Raw genomic sequence first — 16,906 nt, 5'->3', positions numbered from 1 at the left:
ATAAATCCTTAAGGAAAAAATTATCCTAATGAATGATACTAATAACAGAGAAGTAGTGGGGTTTTGTTTTGTTTTCAGCCTCAATTTCATCTTCTCAGGCAGGCTACCTAGCAATACCATCTTGCTAATGCTCTCAAGAACTTCGTGGGGAAAAAACAGTATGAGAAGTTCAAAAAGCATTGCTGCTGCTCTGTCTCTGGCCTCACTGGACTGCAGTCGGGTCAGTTCTGAAAAACCCACTGGGGAGTTCTTGTTTGTACGGTCCTGTTCCTCTAACAACACTGCAACAGCCAAGTTAATCAAGTCTGTGCTTGTTGAACCCTCAGTCAAATATAAGATTATCTTTGTCACAAAGAATGTCTTGGAAACACACCCAGCCCCGACCCCAGCCCCAGCCCAAGCTGATGAATGTACCTCCCAGGTGGCTGCCTAGGAGTGTTTGGGGCAAAATGTGTTTCAAGAATTCAATGCTTCCCTCCCTCCCTACTCATCACTCCTGCAAGAGTAATCTGAATTGGACATTAAATGGCTTTGTTTTTAAAATGTTGATTATACTTCAGCATTACCGAATGGTCTTCATTTTCCTCAAGAGAGTGACTTTATTGGTATTATGTCAAACCCTTATGTTTGTAATAGGAGCAGCTCAGCCAGTCACAGGGGTTATACGCGCCCGGCGTAACTCATAATCTGCTCTGCAGGCTAAAACTTATCTCTGGGGTCTGCTGTTGCTTGGCTGGAAAAGTATTTACCCCACAGTGTTTGCATGCATTATCATTCCTTGCTAATAATTAAGAATGCAAGAAACAATAGACAAAAATTGAGCAGAAGAAAGAATGGGACATGAAGAGTAAAAGCGTAAGACCAATTATTCGTGGTGCATTTGGGATCTCACGCTTGGCATATCACAATAACACAACACAAATTGGAAATTGTCTCTATTTTAAGACTCCAGGCCTCCTCAGTATCATCCTTCGCAGCACATGAGTGTAGTTGAATGTCTGCAAGTGGCTGATGCTCTGCTCAGCTATATTATGGACTCTATTATGGACTGTATTTTGCACCTGGAGTGGTGAAGACAAAGAAGGAATTAAGAATAACTATTTTTTCTGTAATATTTCTCATCGGGATGTCTCAGAGTGTTTCAGAAAGAGTAGTATAAACCAGACCTGCAGCAGTTTAAATTGTCGTTCCTGGAGCACAATACCCTTGTTTAGGAAAGGGCCTTTTACCATGGCATTGAAGCAGAAATAGCAGCCCAGCCTGGGGAGTCAGCCTCTTAAGATATGCATTCCTCACCTTATCAGAGCAATGGTGATAATGCTCCATCCTGGGATTTATGCTAATGACCATATGAGATACAGCTTTTCTTTCTCATTTTTTTATATAGTCAGGTGCCCTGTTTTGTGTCCATTTAGTATTCAAAGCCTGGTTTTGCCTTATCAGCCCTTTCATCAGGCTTGAAAGACCTGCTGCTGCACAAAGGCTTGTGGGCTGCATTACAGGAGCCTGCGGTGTCCCTCGCCCTGCAGCTCAGTGGGGGCTTTGCCGTATGTCAGGGCTCGGGGCTGGGCAGGCTTTGCCTCCGACAAAGTGAGGGAGAGTGTGAGCGGCAGCGACAGCACGCTGGGGGCTGTGTCTGGCAAGGAACAGATTGAAACGGTTCAACGGCTGCTTTATATTTGGCATCGCCGAAAGATTTTTCTATTCCTCCACGTTACGAGTGCAGCAGATACGAGGCAGCATCCATTTGAGCAGGGAGGGGGCAACAGAGCTGAGCGAAATATCCTCCAAAATCTTCTTGATGATTAATACAGAGTCAGACGCAGCAGATAACTTCATTTTAGCAAGCCCAGATTGGGGGACTTTTATGCGGTGCAGACAGATGGTGGTAAGGGATAGGGTGAATGGGCAACTCCCCAAGAGACATTTAGGAGGCCATGGTAGCCATCAGGGAGGAAAAGGCTCAGTACCCAGGGGCGAAGTCGTGGTTTGAGCATGGGAGACAGCAAGGCTGCTCTGAGTCACAGCAGGCTGCAACACAGGAACAGCAAATTCTCACTCCGAGGAGTAGGTGGGCCTTTGCAGAACAGAAAATAGCTGAACCAGGCAACCCTGGCCGCACAGACCAGCCCATGGAAACCGCCGGCGTGCTCTGCGTGTGTTTTTATAGACTGCTGTCCCAACGAGTGCGTAACGCCAGATTACTGGCTGGTGTTAAGTAGGCTCTGCTGTACGGACCCCTGGGGCGATCTAATCTCTCCAGCTTGAATCGTTGCAGTTATTTAGCAACAAGGCACTGGAGGAGCTGCAGAGAGGGGTGAAGGGGAGATGCAAGACATTGTGTGCGTTACAGTACGAGTCTAGCTCAGTTCAGTGCTCCACGACACAGCACAAAAAGGGACATTGTTTAATCGCCGTCAATACATGAGCTATAAGCTCTGTTCCAGGCGTGACGACAGCAGCTCCTTTTCTTGCCTCGTCCCCGGCGGACGCGCTTCCGCTTACTCCTGGCACTGCATCTCTTGCAGTGGTGGTGGTGCTTGGCTGGGGGCTGACAGCAGGGGACTGGGGGATCTCTCACAGATTTCCCCAGACTGGAACCATGGGCTTGTGGAAGTGGAATCTCTCTCTTAGTGAGCTATGAAGTGAGGCCTCCTCTGCCCCCAAATCTCACACTTTTGGGACCCCTCAGGTGTATGATGGGGGCAATGTGTTAATACAGTCCTCATCTAAGGCTTGGCTTTATGGCCCAATGAGGCAAAACGCTGAAAGAGATAGTTTAATTGCAGCATGATGAACTGCGTATTGCTTGGTGGGAATGAGTGCAATAAAAGACCATTCACAGCCCACTCAGGCCTTAATCCCTGGAGTGGTATGGTCTTTCCTAGTGTGATTTGCACCTATGCTGGCAATCCATCTGCTAAAAACACGATCTCTTCAGCTTCCACAGGCATCTGTTTCTGGCCTGGAGTAGCTCACTTTGCTCATCTTACAACGACAGATTGATTTGTCTAAGTTTATCGGGACTGGGAAACAAAGAGAAACCTTCCAAGATATCTCACCTTTCTCCCTCCCTGCCCCATCAGAATGTCCAATAAAGGTTTTCATTAACCTTAAGACATCTTCAGAATGAAAGTGCGTTTCCATGTAAATGCAGCTGAAGGGGAACAAACAGCATCTGTTCTGCAAATATTAAATGCGGGCAGTAGATGAATAGACTTATCTCCTTTATCATGATTAGCCACATTTCTGCCGTGTAATTTTGGCCTATCGCTCAACGGAAACTGTAATCAGGATGTAATACATCCTATTGGCAAATTACAGCAATGCAGCTGTTCTAGGCAGCGGCTGAACCCATCGGCAATTTAAACTAGGTTTTATTACACCCAGGGCAAGGCTCCAGTAAGTATACTAGTGACATGATTTAAAAATAATAAGAGTTGAATCTTGGCCCACTGAAGTTCATTCTGACATCGGTTTTCATGGGAGGAAAGTGTTTTGCCAAAATCAGAAATCAAACAGGTCTCAGAGGGGTCCTCAGCGGAGTCAGAGACTCTGAGAGCAAAGGAGCTGTGGTGAGATCGCCCGTATGGGAAGGTGTGAATGCTGCCTTCTCACATTGATTTCTAGGTTGCTACGCACCAGGAGAAGTTTCATGTGAGGAAACTTATATGAAGTCTGACTACGGAATACAGGGCTCAGAAAAGACTTAAAATGTGCTGTGACAAAGCCTGACTTTTCAGCTCTCTTCCATCTAGAATGTAACAACGAAGGGTGTGTTATCATACCAAAGAGCACGAAAAGTGTATTTAACTTAAAATTTCAATGTTTCAATTTTGCCGAGTTCCAAACCAAAATAAAAATAGAAGCTGCCACAATTTTTGAGAGCAGAAATCCTGCAACCCCCCCTAAAGTTTTATGCAAAAATTACTAGCAATTTTTCAGGAAAATAAGTATAACTCTTTATCGTAAAATGATATTCATGTTTTAAAGTGACAAATTATTCTGTTATCTGTAGGCTATTAAAAGCATTTGAAAATAACTAGTAAGAATAGAGAGAAGCAGTATACTCTTTTCTAGATGAAAAGTGACTCTTGCCCATTTTGCAATGAAAGGGTTTCAGTATCCATATCCATGTATCAGTATTCACTGTACTACCTAGACAAGCAGCTGTTTTCAGTATCCTTGTGTTGGCTGCCATCAGATACCATATTCTGTTTGAAAATGGTTTGACTTTTTTTTTCCCCAGACACCTTCAGTTCAGGTGGAATTACAAGGTTAACGAAAAACATTTCAGACAGAACCACAAAAAACTTTTAAAGTCAGAAATAAGCACTTCCTTTCTCTTTTAAGCTGTTTTCCAGGAAGCATCTTGCATCTAGCTGTCTCTTCCTTCTAACACACTTAGGCCAACTTTCTGGAGAATCCTTAAGCTTCCAAAATCGCACTGCCATTGGGTTAATATGGGTGCAATTATGGAGTGATTTGATAGAGAATCTCAATCATGATCTGTACAGAGCAGTATATCTTACGTCAGAGCTGTAAATCAGAAACACTACAAAATTTATTATCTTCATCTTCCATATTTAAAAGCTAGAACCTGTCAGATGAAACCATAAATCTGCTAGATGGCTCTCCTTGCATCAAGCCTCTTAAAATTCCAGTTCGTGTTTGTTTCTGAAAACTCTCTGCCAACATTTCATTTTCCTCTCATACTGATACTTAATGCCTTAAGTGCTTGGAAAGATAAACACTGGCTTTAAGCAGTGCAATCTCATGATCAGTTTATCTGAGGATTATTACATGAGCGCACGGAGGCGTCAGTCATAAATTGAGCCCATTTTTGCCCTAGCTGGTGATTTAATTGCAGTGAATGGGATGCATATTCCAAGAAGAATCATGGACGCAGGACATAGAGGAGATTCACCTAACAATTTTATCCAATTAACAAAACCTACTGTGATGGGGCATCAAACTATATAAATGTGAACCACACTACCTGGTGCTGGGGGGTGAAGAGAGAAGATGATGTTTTGCTAGGGGATGAACTGGTATCTCGTAGCTGAGCACAGCATGGCAGAACAAGAATCAGTGGCTAAAGGCTGAAGACAGACAAACTGAAACCACAAAATAGGCACGCATTTTTATAAGGGAAGGTGATTAACCTCCAGAAGAAACAGTCAAGGCAATGGACGGGTTCACCATTTCTTCTACCACACAAAGCAAGAATACTCTTTTTCTGGAATAGATGCTTGAATGAAACACCAATTATTGGGCTCAACAAACAGGGGGAATACAATTGTCTGCTGTGCACAGATGATTAGATTTGATCTCAGCTCTCCTCTGAACTTCAAGCCTCTTCACTGTCTCAGGTACAATAATACAAGAACTGATTCAAAGTGTGTCTTCGCTGAACTCAGGAGCATTTGCAGTCGCAAGGCATAAATGAGCCAGCTCTACTCTAGGCAGGAGGGACAGAGCAAATAGCTGAAACAGTAATGTCTTAAAGTGTTACAGCTGGATCCAAAGACAAAACTTGTCTCTCATAGCCATAAGACTCTCAGCCTTAGACAAGGATACACAAGCCCTTGTTTGCAATAGTGCTCTTTTTTCCTTTCAGCACCATTTTGAATAGATTAAGTTGTCTGAAGTAGGGTTTATGACTTATGCCAAATGCTACTTTCAGCACAGCCAGAAAAGCTGAAGCCTTCCAGTGGGAAAAGAATTTAAGAACTGATGTGGAATTAAATTAAACTAGCACAAGCTCATCCTCTTAAATCCAAACCAGGCAAGAAACCAAGAAAGTTTGGTTTTAGTGCATGTTGGACCAAAATTTTAAAAAGAGTCTGAGTGATGTGCTGGGAAAGAACTCTGATTGATAGAAATGTAAGGGCAGATTAAAACAAGGTATGGAACTGGTCGCTGGCCCCCAGCCACCTGCTCTGCCCTCCTGGCAAATGCTGTGACCCCAGACAACCGCCTCTGAATCTGCTGAGTCAGTGATCACTGAGTTTTCCCCTCCGCAGATTAATAGAAACTGAAAGTCTCTGAACAGGATAAACAGCAAGAACACAGAAAGCCTTCACTTAACCCAAAGGCACAAAACGGAGCAGCAACCCCAGGCAGTGCCTGTGGAGCCAGGTAGAGAGGTTCTGGTTGTACTCTTGCTATGGACTCCACAAAGTAGAAGCCTTCACTCAAGGCAGGAGGGCACAATGCTCAAAAATTGAAGTAAAAGCAGTGAACTGTATGCTCAAGTGCCTGTCTTTTCCATTCAAGCATTTGAACTGCTCCCAGCAAGTCAATCTCACTGTTTGCAGAAAGAATGAGTGTTACTTACCAATCCCTTATGCAGCATACGAGGAAAGGGCAGGAGGTTGCTTACTAGTTATTTTGTACAGTGAATCCTGTGCAAAATGATAATAATTAGATCTTAAAGTAAGGTCAGAAGAGTGCTGTTAGGGCAACTGCCAACTAATTATTGTCCTATTAATGCAACTATCCCTAATATTAATGCACGGCTTACAGCTTTTCATTCTGTGAGGTTGTTATTTTGGCGAGTTTTGAAATCTGGTTAGTGGAGGAAGTCCACATTCTGCGTTCACCAGCTTGCAAACACCCCACACAGACGAAAATCCTCCCGGCGTTTAGCTTTGTTGGTAATGTAAATCACAACAACAAAACAGCTTTCACTGTAAACTTCCTTTCCAAGCTTAACTGTTCCCAAGGTTGCTCCCTGGTGACACTTCTGTGCCAGTCTGCAATTTCTCTCTTTTATTTGGTTGCAACTTGTAGAACCGATCTGCAAGTGTGATCCAGCAATAATTATATTGTTCCTTTATGCAGGGTTTAGTATTTGAATTGAGTCAGCTCTGCATTTACAAGCAGGTTGTCAGACTTACTAGCCAGTTACAAGTTATCTTCTCAAATATACAGAAATAATTCTTCTGATTTCACATTTTACTACATTATTTATACCAACAGATGTCAAGGCAAGAACACACTTGAGTCCTTTCTGAAAACTGGTACTAATTTCAGTTTGGGAATATATTTTCCTAATGAAAAACACATTAGAGGCAAGGATGTTTTCAAAGCAACTGGTTCTGGCATATTACAGTTTGAAAACTAAAGATATGCTTTTTTTCTAAAAGGATTCCATAAGATTCACACATACTTGGGAAAACAAAAGATCTTTTTGTATGTGTGTGAAAATTGACCCGTTGCTGGACCAAGAAATCCAAGCTAACAAACAAATCTGCAATGGTGATAGATCATTCGGGGACTTCTTTACAATGTAGGTTCTCGGACCATTCATAGCAGTGATTTTTGAAATTCTTTGCTTTTGAAAGGTTCTTTGTGAGGGAAATGTGGTTTAGATTGACTCAGGGATATGGGAGCTGGAAAAGGAACAGAGTCCACTTTCTCATTAAACAGAGTACTTTTCATGTTACAAGCAGGACAGACCAATATAAATCACAGATAGGCCTGAAATTCAGTATTTGAATCCACAGCCAGATTGGACCTTCCTCTGTATTTCAAGGGAAGGGGGAAAGACACATTCACAGTTTGTGTTCAGACCCAGTTCAGAAATCACTGAACATTCATAAAGGACCAGAGAGCTCCTGTTTCAGCAGTGATCTCTCAGTACGAGATCGATTGGTGCATGAGATGGATTCAGGATAAACCTCCACGGAGCCCTGAACAGACCTGAGAGTACTCAGACTGTCCCAGGGACCTCCAGTATTTTCCAGGACAGAACTGGTGAAGAACTCTTATCTGTCTCATCACGCACTTACAAATTCCCTGTGGCTGGATACCCCACAGGCTGCTGCAGTGAATAACTAACGTAATTCCACAATTCCTCCGTGCAAGTAAGTTACAGCAACGTCTCGTACCCTTGTGTCGTCTGATACAAGCTCTGTTTGTTACCCCATGATTGAAGTGGTACCTCACTATCCTCTCCTACAGAACAACCACCTTTTTCACTTTACCAGGCTTTCTGATCCAGATCATGTTTCAACAGTTACAAATGCGGTGTGGTAAATGCATCACCAAAGAAAATGTCTTATAAATAGTAATAGGGTACTGTGTTACCCTCTCACTCTTTCAGAGAGAAAGATGATGTTCATTTCTTCAGTGAAGTACAGAAGAAATCATAAAGACCTTTTGTTACAGGTCATCTGGTCCTTCTCTCTGTTCCTGTTGATTAAGTGGAAAGGAAAAAAACACTCAGAACTGTGATTTTTTTATTGTGCATTCATAGTTTTATATTGGATTCAACTACATGAATTATTACTGAGCTACATCTGTTAAAGAACACTGTCCAGGTAAAATCAGCATCTACTGGCTCCTGCTCAGCTGAAATCAATAGGCTTTTTGCTATCAATTTTTATAGGACCAGGCACAGAGATTTTGTTATAATGTGTAAGGGTAAAAAATTTGGACAGGCAGAGAGATACAACATTGTGTAAACTGAAGCCAAAGCTTTTCAGCCTCGAGCAAGATTGTGTTCTTAATTAAGTATAAAAAAGAAGGATAATTTGATTCAGAAGTAACATTATCTTTCCTTTACCTCCTCTCACACCAGAAGGCACATTTGGTTTCACCGTAATAAATCAATCGCACAGTGCATCAAGCATACATCTGCCATGCTGCAGAGCTTCCTCACTGTGCTAGTTAGAAACAAGATCAGGTTAATCTAGAGCACAGGGCCAGGTGTCCTGAACTAGTTTTCAAGCAGTGAGTGCTACAGAAAAGATGGCTGGAGGCTGGGCACCATGCTGGGTATCTATTAAATTTAGATGGTGTTTCTCAGCAAGATCACTGAGCCAAGATGTTCTACTTGATGAGCTCAGGAAGAAACAATCACTAAAAAGAACGTATTGTAGTGCTCTGACTTTGACAGCTTCATCACTGCAGCATGGTTGCATTTTTATGCCTTCCTTTCAGTGTGACGGCTTCATATTGACTTAAGGAGCAGCTTAATATTGACAGTGGGTCACCTCCACTGGTGCGATTTCTCTAGTAGCTGTAATCTCCTCTTTGATGTAGTTCCTCGAAAAGCATCCTACACGATGAAGTAGTTTTTCAGGATAACTTAAGAACGTACAAGGCCTACGAGAAAGGCTTTAAAGAAGAGCAGTATTTTCTACATTTGTTTCCTACCTGGTGATAAAGGAGAGGACATACAGAGTTCCCATATTTCCTTCCCACCTGGGCATCACAGTGCGTCAGAGGACAAATGATGGCACAGACTGGATGACCCTCCTGTCTGGTTTTTATTTCCTTCAGCTCACCCATAGATCAGCGGGGAGAAGTAGCTGAATTCAGAGGACACAATCAGAGCCTCTAAACTAGTGGTTAACTTTAACTTCAGTGCTTGGGATAATCTGTTTGGACATTGATATGGTTAGGGATCAGTTAATTTCCCCAAGCTGTTGAAGACACATATAAAAAACAAAGCTCTCAACGCAGTTCATCAAAAGGAAATAATCATTCCCTTCAGGAGCAACGAGCAATACACAGTTTTATCAGATCTCCTGTCCCAAATTCCAGATTAGCTTTGAGCGTTTAGCAGGGATGTCCTTGGTGGCCATTTACTCAACCATTCTCTCCCTTCATAACACAAAACGAGTAAGAAAATGATACAGACCAGAGCGCTGGCATACGTACACCCTCAGATCATTAAAGCAAACTGAACTCCTAGAGGCACACCCTCTTCAACATCACCGCAGTAGACAAGTGTTGCCCTGGGAGTCCAGCTGCCCAGTATATGCAGACACTGCTACCAGCTCACCTTGAATATCTCCTAAGCGCCAAGGCAAGGATTCAGTCATTAGTATGACATAAACCTACAGCAGCCCGGATTTAAAAGGGGAAACTTCCACGCCGCACTGAAGGAAGACTGTGGCTACATAATCAGAAATTTGTCTCTAGGTGTCTGTTTCTGACATCCCATATTGTAAATTAGATTGTTAGGATTAGACTGGGTGGAGCAGGTCTAGGGTTGGACTGCTGATTGGGGGTTAGATCACAAATTCCTTGGTGGAGGAACTACTTTTCTATGGCTGTACAATGCTTTAAACTACATAGGTGTTGTTCATGAGTGACTTTGAGATGCTTCCACAACTGATGCATGTTTTCAATGGAAGACACAGCATTGGTTACATGCGAGCCAGCCTGACAAAAGAATGAAATGTGTTCAGAAAAAATAACTGACCCCAAAAGCATCACCAAAGATGATCAAGAAGAAGATGGCAGGAAGGTTGGTTTTGAAGAGAAAATCTTCAGAAGGCTTTTGGAAACACAGATGAGTAGAGGAGACTATTTAGAGTTGACTAGAAGATTTTTAGTGAGACAGTTAATTCAATAGCCACAATTCTCTGTGTGTCCAACACTCTAGGAAATTTCACATTAACATTTATGAACAGGCATGCATTTTCTCCCTCATTTTTCCTCTTCTATTTTCAGAGTACTCTGGAGCACTCAGATAACCCAACTCTGTCACTCAATCCCAGCAGGAGACTATTTAATAAGAATTTTTTTGAGATAAAATTTTTCTACAAAGGTGGAAATAATGCAATACCCTACAGTCCTTTTCAAAAGAAACAGCATCAGAGAAGTTAGATGTGGAAAAACCCTTTTTGATCATCCTAGTCCCTTTCTCATTACTGCAGGATACAGGACTCCAGACTATCTGCCCAAAACACAAGTGACAGAGGTGCAGCTGTGGTGTGTGATATAAGATTATGGCAATCACTGAGACTCATCTGGAGACCCTTGAATTTCATTATTCTGTTCCACATCATTGCCACTGACCCTGTAACGTCCTTGCACCTACTCAGCTCTGTCTGAGAGTGGTTTCAACTTTGGTAAAGCACCACAACAAGAGCTGGGGCCCGTGCTACAGCTATAACGTTTGCCTTCCTGCACCTCTTGATGGTAATGGCAAGGGTAAGTAACAGAGAAACCTTCTTTGTCTGCTCCAGTTTAACAGAAAATCCTCTCTACTGGTGTATCCTCATGTGTCCAAATATACTTATCTCTTGAGTGGGCCTGGCTGTAATGTAATTTGCCAGTTTAACACAAGAGTTCAGTTTATTGCTGGTTCCTGAAAAGTCCCCAGGTTGAGGGCTGTGGCTTGCTCTGGCAGAATCAGATGGTTTAGTTTTGCTCAGCCACAGGCAATGGCAGTTGTGCTCGACATCTCTAACTGACTGAGTCAGCATTTTCTGGCTCCATATCTTGCTTTGAACTGAACCAGCAATGGAAGTGTGCGTGCGTCAGAGAGTTTGCAGTGTCTGTGCTGGTGTGGGTTTGCATTTTATTCTGTACTATGGAGAATTGTTCTTGTTCATGTAAGGCACTTCAGTAGTTGAGTTGCTTATTTATTTGCTATCTCCCTCTTACAATTGCTGAGCACATTCTCTCCAGCCTTCAGAATTTCTTTTCTTAAAAGTCAAGAAGAAACGTTTTGACACCTTCCCTCAGCAGGTGTTTCTGGCCAGGTATTTCTGGCCCTTGAGTGATATTAGCATCCCACTTCTGTGTGTATGTGCCTGTGGAAAGCCAAGCAGGCTGGGCTCTCCTGAGACTTGCTTCTGCTGTCCTTCTTTCTTCAGCTGTGACTTACATCAAGGAGAAACATCACTCCCCCATCAGATGAGCAGTCTGTGTCTCAGGAAATCATCAGGCTTTGCAAGTCACTTCACAAGCAGGAAAATCAACAAAGTGAAAAATGTGCAAGGTCTCATGTACTGTCCGAGAGCCCAAATTGCCAGAAAACAGGAACTGAAGGTCTTTTCAGCTTATTCATGAATCCTCCTCTTTCTCCCCCATACACCCACAAGATAACAGGATAATAGGACATATATTCTATTTAATTTTGACTGTATTTCAAATGATAAAGTTTTTAAACACAGCCACAGCTTGAGAAAACACTCGTTTAATGAAATTATCACTGCTGTCTCAAAGTGCACAAGGTGGAATGAAGGTGAAACCTTTGATTAGGCAGGGTGCTTAGTGTAAACACACCGATGTTTACCAGATACTTCCTCAGAGGTGCTGCCTTACTTTTGCACAATGTAAAGCGAGCCACTTCTGACTGCTGTATTTCCCAACCCTGCAGCTGAGCGGATACGTTTACTGAGTTTAATGAAAGTTGTGTTATGTCACAGGACATGCCAAACAACCTGTTTTGGTTTTTTATTCTCTCTGCAAGTGCAATTGCAGCAACTGCATTTTGCATCAAACCCCCAAGGAATCCTGCAAGCTATTGTTTGCCTTTTATGACGTGCTCTGGTCTCCCATTTCAACCAGTTGAAAAATAATCTGAGAGCCTGGTCCTTCCCCAGCTTTTGTTGTGTTAGGCAGTCACGTTTCCTCATGTGCCCAGGAAACCATCTTAGTTGTGTCTTTATCTTCAGACACTAGGAACTTCCCTGGCTGTTAAGAGTTTTCCAGTTCCACCTAGTGCTAAAAAATCAGGGGAAAGAATGCTACAGGTCTGCAGGAAATAAAAATCCCTAATATTTTGCATCGTCCACTTACTTAAAAATGATCCAGAGCCCTGGCAGAGGGGTAAGAAAGCCGTTTTGGCTTACGGTTTTCTGCACATTACAATGAGGCCAAGAGACATTTTCTGTGTCTCTAAAGTGATCTGCACTGATGAACTGCTGCTGAGATAAAAGATTGACTCCCTGAAACAGATGTCGATGATGAGGGAGGGTAAAGATGGTGAAGGAGCACTGGGCGGGGAGAATATGAGAGAGCAACTAAAAAATATGGATTTGGCAAGTGAGACACTGCCAGCATTGGGCTGTCCGTCACCCTGCCTTTTCGCCTTTTTGGTGTGATAAGTATTAGCCAGTTTCTTTTTCAGATGATACTTCAGAGAAACAGTCAAAAAGCAAATCAACACAATTCGCTTCCTCATCACCACAACATCCTGCATTCCCAGCCCTGCTGTTATGGCTGTCTGACCTCATGGGCATAAACATAAATTTGAATTCCAGGATGCCTGGACAGGAGAATCCTCCGTGCTTATCCTTTTTCAACTCAACTTCCTGGCACGATGCTATGCTGTGGTTTGAGAGGAGTCGGTCACAAGTTACAAGAACGGAAATTCTGATCAAATCTAAGGGGAAAAAAAGGTTCACAAAGAGAGTGGTGAAGCACTGGAACAGGGATCCAGAGAGGCTGTGGAATCTCAGTTCTTGCAGAATTTCAAAATTTGTGAGGACAAGGTCCTCCGCAACCTGATCTAACTCAGAAATTAGCTCAGTGAAATTGAGCAGGAGCTTGGACCACGTAGCCTCCAGAGGTCCCTTCCAACCTCAGTTTTTCTATAAGGCTGTAATTCCAAATTTGCTTTGTTCCAAACTGAAAAAAAACACCACAAAAAGTTGTGATGCTTCTAGCAAAGCAAAATTTTTTTTTTCACACAACCAAACCATTTTGTGTTGATTTCAATACAATATTTGTATATGTATAAAGTGCCATAGAAATTGTCTTAACAGTGACATTTCTTTTATTGTTATTTCTCCAAAAAGTAATAAATAAATATTATTTCTTTATATATTTATTTATAAATAAATATTATTTTATAAAAATAAATAACAAATACAAATTTAAACAATTCAACTTATTTTTTTTCTTCAATGCTAAATTGAATTGCTGCATTCAATTAGGGGGAGGTTTTAGTTTTGCAAAGACAGCACATTCCAAGGAATTTTTGTCCCATAGGAAAATTTTTATCTACTTGCATCCAGTAATTGTTCTATTTTTCACTTCAAAAAGACCTCAGTTTGATCAGTTCAGCTTTCCTACTCTGGTTTATATTTATTTCCAACAGTAAGACGTATCTGTCAACAACTGAGTATTCTGCTAGTAATTGGAAATCTAATCCAATATGCAATATGTTTTTCTTTTTCTAGCACATTGCAAGAATGGAAAAAGGGCATTTTGGACAAATTAGGGGTATTAATATGAATGTGTTTCACATACTAGGCATTGTTGAATTGCCATGGCAATTATCTCCATGGAGATTCCTAAAATATCGATTCCTGGGTACAATGGTAAATGTTTCCACTGTTGATCACAGACTCATCTGGATATCCCCAAATCTGTTGGTAATATGTGTATCTTAGGGGCCCTGGGTTTCAAAGGAAGTAGAATTAGCTTGGATGCAATTTTGATTCTACATTCCTGAGTTGTTGTAGGAACTGTTCAAAGTTCACTTTAATTCACTTTCACAGTTTTCATTCAGCATGAAAATTTCAATTATTCCATTTATTTTAGTCAAAAGAAGATGACAAGAAATGGGGTGGCTCAGAATTTCTGCAGCTGTTAGTATTTAGTGTAAATATAAAAAAAATACTGAAGACCAAGAATGTATGAAGAGTCATAAAACACAGGCTTTCAAATTGTAATTTGCAGACACCTGGGATTCCAAGGACTACTTCTAAGGGATCCATGAAACACTACTAAGAAAAGCAATCTTATTGTTAGTAGGCTTAAATTCACTATTCAGGGACCACACATCTAATAGAAAACCTCCAGCTCAACAAATAGCTGAAAACCTCTGCATGGAATAGATTTGCAGCTAAGTATGTGAGTACTATGCATCTCATTTCTGCAAACGATGATTTATTTCACAACAATCAGTCAAGGAGGGAGTGAGATCCCATCACACCAGTGTGGGAAGAAGCCGGCTCTGATTCTATTTTTGCTCCTGCCACTAAGCTATTGTCTGACTTGGGGCACGTTGCTTCCCTTCTCTGTGCCTCTGTCCCTCCCCAGCCTCTCTGAGTCTTGCTTTTCAGAATATAATTTCCCCAGGCTAGGGGCTGCATCTTATTATGTATTTATATAAGACTGAACACAACAGAGCCTCACTCCTGACTAGAATCTTAACCACCCAAACATTTCTGTAATCTTTCCTATCATAATAATCCTATCCATTTGTCTTGCTTAAAAAAGAAACAAATCTTGATTGCGATTATTTTACATGCCCAGGTATCATTGTCTTCTTTCTTCTGCCTCTCTGATTTTGCTTTAGTGCCAGGAATCCATCCATTCCAGTTCTGCGATTTTTATGGACTCCAAGAAATTGAACTAGTGTCCTTCCTTACACACTTTCATTCTGTTTACTTTTGGAGAGGTTTTTTTATTATTAAAAAAAAGAGTCAGCAATAATAACTATCTGACTGGAGACTTTACCTCACAGCAGAACAAAATACCCTGCGCCGTCCAGAGCATCAGTGTTATGACATGAGAAAGTCCGTCCTGTCTCTGGAGCTCTCCTCCATGGGCTGTTGCAGTGGGTAAGGCCTTGAGGCTGCGCTACGTTGTGCACTCTGCACACAAACTGTACAAGAAAACAATGAGCATTATCACTAGTGAATTAATTACCATTTTTCCCTTTCAGCACAGATTATATTTAACAGCTATAAAGACAAAACAGCTGTACTGAAGGATGACCTACACCATAGTTCAGGAAGGACTCTGTCCCTAAATACATCGGTCAAAGCCTTCAGATTTGTAAACACTGTAAACACCCATGTTCACTCTCCATCGGGGATGACCTGCAGGAGTACTACAATAAACTGCTTCAATTCTCTATGGCTCATGATGGACTGAGCTCACTGTGAAACGACTCTTTCTGGGAAGCCTCTCCCTTGTTTACTGCAACTCCTTGTTTTCTGGAAGAGACTGCAGGATTGTTCTGGCTATTGTGAATGTGACCTCAGATGTCTTAGTTACTATCACCAGGAGGATTTAGCAGCGTGGTCAAGGGACCACAAAGAAATGTCCCCAGCTAGTGTGAAATGTTCACCTGGCACCTGTGTCACACAACAAAGTTATTCCCTGAGTCAAAGTGCCCAAACAGAAATGGGTAATAAAACTTCATTACACACTCAGAGAAAAGGTGTCTTGCTGTAATACTGAAAGCAAATGCACAGATGGCTTCAGGCCATATAATTTATTTCCTTAAAATCAGATGCTATTAGCCAAAGCAATTTATTAAACTAATCACCTTGATTTGCTAAGCTTTTCCTTGCTGCAACAAATTATTTAAACTATTTCAGGCCTGACTGCTTCAGTTCATTTACTACCAGCGAACTTTTGGCAGGGGCCAGCTTAGGAAATCTTCACGTGATGGACTGAGGAGGAATAGCTCTCCATTCCAGCCACAGCTGGAATGTTTCACAGCTGCTTTCTCATTTGGCTATATCTCATTGGACTCTTAAGTCTTTCCAGTGCTTAAGGAAGAATTCTTTGCAGTGATTTGCCTGTGCAGCTTTGCTCACTTCCCTGATGAAAGGACCAGGAGAAATGGCTACCCTAATCTTCTCCGAGTGCCTCTGAAAAAGCACTGTTTCAAGCGTCTTCCCACACTTCTCGACTGAGGCCCTGGTTCTGTGATCATTAATACCAGACCTCTGCACTGCTGATCTGCCAGAAGTACACATTTGATGCGGATCAGACATCGGCACATGACCGTATTTCTGGTGAAGTAGCTGGAGTGCAGAACACAGTGTTTACGCTAATTTTCCCCTGCCTAGAAGAGGACAGACAATTTCTGATGAGTAAAAATGTTGGAGCAGTAGCTGCAGAAGATGCCTCATCTAAGAGTGAGACTTCTGGTCCAACGTCAACTTGTCATTATTTTTTAGTACATTTGGATAGGAGAGTTTGCTTACTCTGGATCAGCGCTCTGTGTGATGTGATTCTGTGTCATGACTTTTCTGATCCGACACAAGGAGCCCTTAAGCTGGATTTATTGTATTGTTGAATCATGACCTCAGGGATTTGTAAGAGAAATGAGCTGCAGCCAAGTGCCAAATTTAAGGCAATTTAGAAGTGGAATCTTGGACATACTGAAGTCAACAGCAAAACACTGTAT

This window comes from Ciconia boyciana, chromosome 9, assembly GCF_034638445.1.
Source record: "Ciconia boyciana chromosome 9, ASM3463844v1, whole genome shotgun sequence".
Lineage (NCBI taxonomy): Eukaryota > Metazoa > Chordata > Aves > Ciconiiformes > Ciconiidae > Ciconia > Ciconia boyciana.
This window is presented reverse-complemented; position numbering follows the sequence as displayed.